We start from the raw sequence: 4,266 nt of genomic DNA, 5'->3' as shown, positions 1-4,266 counted from the left end.
TCTCTAGTTTTTGTGCACATAAATTATTATTAGCATTGTTTTCTATAATGTATTATTAGCATTGTATTCTTTTCATTTTTTAAAACCTGAAATATATATACATACACATACATACAAGTACACATACAACTGCTGCTTTATAAAACTTATATATACAACTAAATTTGATGATAAGCCAAACAATATATTTAGAAGTCAGCTTCATGCCCTAAAATATCCTTGTTTGTTCCCTGTCAAATTCATTCTCTTGGGAGTAATAGCCACTTTTTCCAAATTATGTGTTATTAAGCTTCTCTCTTTTCTTTACAGTTTTATTATCTGTGTTATCTATGTATAGTTACTTAGTTCATTTTTTTTTTTCATTTCCAAGGCATTTCCAACTTACATAAATGAAATTAGTTTTCTTCTTTTGAAGCTTGCTATTCTCAGTTAATATTATACTTTTAAGATTCATCCAATTTGACACATGTACCTGCAGTCTTGGGCTTCCCAGGTGGCATTAGGGATAAAGAACCCACCTGCCAATGCAGGAGACATAAGAGACATGGGTTCGATCCCTGGGTGGGAAAGACCCCCTGGAGGAGAGCATGGCTACCCACTCCAGTATTCTTGCTTGGAGAATCCCATGGACAGACAGAGCCCGGTGGGTTACAGTCCATAGAGTTGCAAAGAGTTGAACACCACTGAAAAGACATAGCAGGCACACAGCTGCTGTTTTTTCCATTGTTGATGAAAATTGAGTGGTTTCCAGTGTTTTACTATTATGAACAGGACTGGAAGGAAAATTATGATTTCATGTCTACAGAAGCACATGTGCAAGATTGTCTCTAGGATATACACCGAGTAGTGGGATTGCTAGCTCATAAAATATGCTCGTCAACTATATGGGTAGTGGTTTAGCCGCTAAGTCATGTCCAACTCTTGGCACTGCCTGGACTGTAGCCCTCCAGGCCCCTCTTCCATGGGATTTTCCCAGCAAGAATACTGGAGTGGGCCATTTGTGGCAGCAAGACCCGCAAATAAAGGAGAACACAGGGGTTGCGGCGCGGAGGAGGAGCGCGGGACCCGTGGCGGCGGCGCTGTCGGGCGGCCTGGGCGGCGAGAGGACAGCACGGGGTCGGCCTATGTGACTGAGCGGGCGCCGGCGCGGCCTCCGTCTGGAGAGGATTCAAGATGACCAATGAAGAACCTCTTCCCAAAAAGATTCGACTGAGTGAAACAGACTTCAAAGTTATGGCACGAGATGAATTAATTCTAAGGTGGAAACAGTAGGAAGCATATGTGCAAGCTTTGAAGGGAAAGTACATAGATCTCAACTCTAATGATGTAACTGGCTTAAGGGAATCTGAAGAAAAACTAAAGCAGCAGCAGCAAGAATCTGCACGCAGGGAAAACATTCTTGTAAAGAGACTAGCAACCACGGAGCAAGAAATCCAAGAGTGTGCTACTCAGATCCAGTACCTCAAGCAAGTCCAGCAGCCGAGCGTTGCACAACTGAGATCAACAGTGGACCCAACGATCAACTTGTTATTCCTAAAAATGAAAAGTGAACTGGAACAGACTAAAGACAAACTGGAACAAGCCCAAAATGAACTGAGTGCCTGGAGGTTTACGCCTGATAGGTAAACAAATCATACTCCCCAGTCAAGACTTCCCTGACAATCCCACTGCGAGAAAGCTGTGGTGGGACAGCCACATACTCGTTTCCACACCAAGACTCAGACTTTTTGAGCCAAAAAGCCACATTCTTATACTATCCAACTTGTAAAGGTTAATGTAAAACTTACCAGATGAACCTTGTGTTTCAGCTTTTTTCTCTTCCCCCTCCCCTTGCTTCAGAGGCCTGATGGCATAGGACTATTCTAAAGAAGTGGCCACCTCTGAAAAAGTCCCCTTCTAGAACATGTAGACATTTGAGAAATGTTTCTGTTTGAAGAAAACAGAGGGAGAAACAGAAGTCTTAAGTCTGTGGCACACTGTGTCTTCAGACAGTTTGGGGGAATGAAAACCTAGAGATTTAAAACCATGAATTGAACATGTAAAATTCCAATAAATGTAAAGATGGAATATGCATCACTCTTAACCTTGAGCATAGTGACTTAGAGACACTGTATATCAGTTTTGCCAATAAGACCGTGGACTTCGTGATTGTTGTTGAACTTCTGGGTCACACTCAAATGAGCCAAACAGGCAAAAAGTTAATGGCGAAGTGTCAAATGCTTATCCAGGAGAATCAAGAGCTTGGAAGGCAGCTGTCCCAGGGATGCTATTGAACAACTTGAAGCAAAGTTGGCTTTACAGAAGAAATATAGTGAGGAGCTTAAAAGCAGTCAGGATGAACTGAATGACTTCATCATTCAACTTGAAGAATAAGTAGAGGGTATGCAGAGTACCATTCTAGTTCTTCAGCAATAACTGAAGGAGACGTGCCAGCAGTTGGCTCAGTACCAATAGCAGCAGTCTCAAGCCCCAGGCCCGAGTACCAGCAGGACTACATCTTCTGCGCCTGTAGGACAGGCAGAGGCCAAATGTAAAGACTGCAGTCATCTGGCCAGTGGACCAAGTAATGGCAGTTCCTCCTGGCAGAGGACGTCTGGGTCTGGATTTCACAGGGAGGGTTATACAGCTGAAGATGACTTTCCTTCTTCTTCAGGGAATGGGAATAAGGCCTCCAGCAGCTTGGAGGAGGTAGTAGTTACGTAAACCAACTCAGTGCAGGGTATGAAAGTGTAGACTCTTCCATGGGCAGTGAAAACTTTCTCACACACCACTCAAATGACACAGACTCCAAGCATGACCCGCAAGAGGAGAAAACCGTGAGTGGGAAAGGTAACCGAACTGCGGCTTCCCACCACGTGCAGAATGGCTTGGACTCAAGTGTAAATGTACAGGGTTCAGTTTTGTAAAAAAAAAAATAATAATTTCCGGCAAATTTTTATACAGTGTCATTTAATTTGGAAGAGGATACTGTCCAGTTGAGTAACTCATACTTTTGTCATAATTTGTCTTTTTTGTGGGTGGTTTTTCTTTTTCTTTTTTCTTTGCTTCAATACCTCTGCCACTTTGGAAACTGTAACAGTTAATTACTTTGAATGTTGCTAAAAGGACATTTTGTGTAGGGTCAGGTTATTTTTATATGAGTTAATGTGAGTTGTAAATGGAACTCTTTCCTTAAAGTATAACACTGTGATGTCTGTGTGAATCTGTGTCTACCCTAGAACCTGTGCTGTGTGAGGGCATTCTTACTCATGCTGTTACTATGCTTATGCACCATTCAGACTTGTCAGAGTAGATGTGGGTTTATGACTGCCATTTGCCCAGAACAGTAGTTTTATCACTAAAAGTTGGACTTGTTGAAGGAGTCCTATAGTAGTTTCAGTGTTAGATACAGTTTTTCCCACCATACATCTGTGCATTTTTATCTTCATGTGATTGAATGTTTAAGAAATTTGTGTGCATAGTTACTCAGTTTTTATGAATTGTTTTATCCTGTTAATGCATATTGCCCTGTGACTCCAGTATATCATACCTGTAGTGACCAAAATTAAATAAAGATTTTTATTGTAAAGAAAAAAAAAAAAAAAAAAGAATACTGGAGTGGGTTTCCTTTTCTTTCTCTAGGTGATCATCTAGACCCAGGGATAGAACTGGGGTCTCCCTCATTGTAGGCAAATTCTTTACCAACCGACCCACCAAGTATTGTCAAAATCATATGGCTTTCTTTCTTTAATTTGTTAATGTTTAAAAACATATTGATCAATTTTCTGTTGTTAAATTAATCTTGAATTTTGGGGAAACAAACAAATAGTTCAGTATATATTATCTTTTAATATATAGTCTTGAATTGTCTTGGTATTTTTTGCTCTTAATACTTTTCATTTTTAGAAGCTTACCATTTTGTTTTGTTTCTTCAACTCTCTGAAAGTACATGTGTGAGACAGGACTTAAATAACTCTTGATAAATGCATAGAAAAAATAAGTCTAATGCTATTTGATTATTGTATGGAATATTAAGAGGTTACTGATTTAGATTCTCTAGAGTTAAATTTCCATTTCAATTTTCTAGTTATTTACATCTTAGTAAAATTATATTATTCAGGGAACTTATCCACATAAGTTTTCAAAACTACTAGCCTACAAACATTCAATTTTAGCATGTAATATATTTAAATTTTGATATCCTACTTTTGTACTTTTATTTTCTCCTTTATTCCCATCATAGTACATTTGTATATTCTCTTTTTATCATTATCTTGCCAAATTTGG

The 4,266-nt window shown here is 39.4% G+C and overlaps 1 pseudogene; it reads left to right on the top strand.

Annotated features, from left to right (window-relative positions):
- Nucleotides 1-1,173: 1,173 nt before the first annotated feature.
- Nucleotides 1,174-2,906, top strand: LOC138094640 (pre-mRNA-splicing regulator WTAP-like; annotated as a pseudogene).
- Nucleotides 2,907-4,266: the final 1,360 nt, after the last annotated feature.

Source organism: Capricornis sumatraensis, chromosome 18 (assembly GCF_032405125.1).
Source record: "Capricornis sumatraensis isolate serow.1 chromosome 18, serow.2, whole genome shotgun sequence".
Taxonomy (NCBI): Eukaryota; Metazoa; Chordata; class Mammalia; order Artiodactyla; family Bovidae; genus Capricornis; species Capricornis sumatraensis.
The sequence above is the reverse complement of the archived record's forward strand: the minus strand, read 5'-3'. Positions and strand labels throughout refer to the sequence as shown.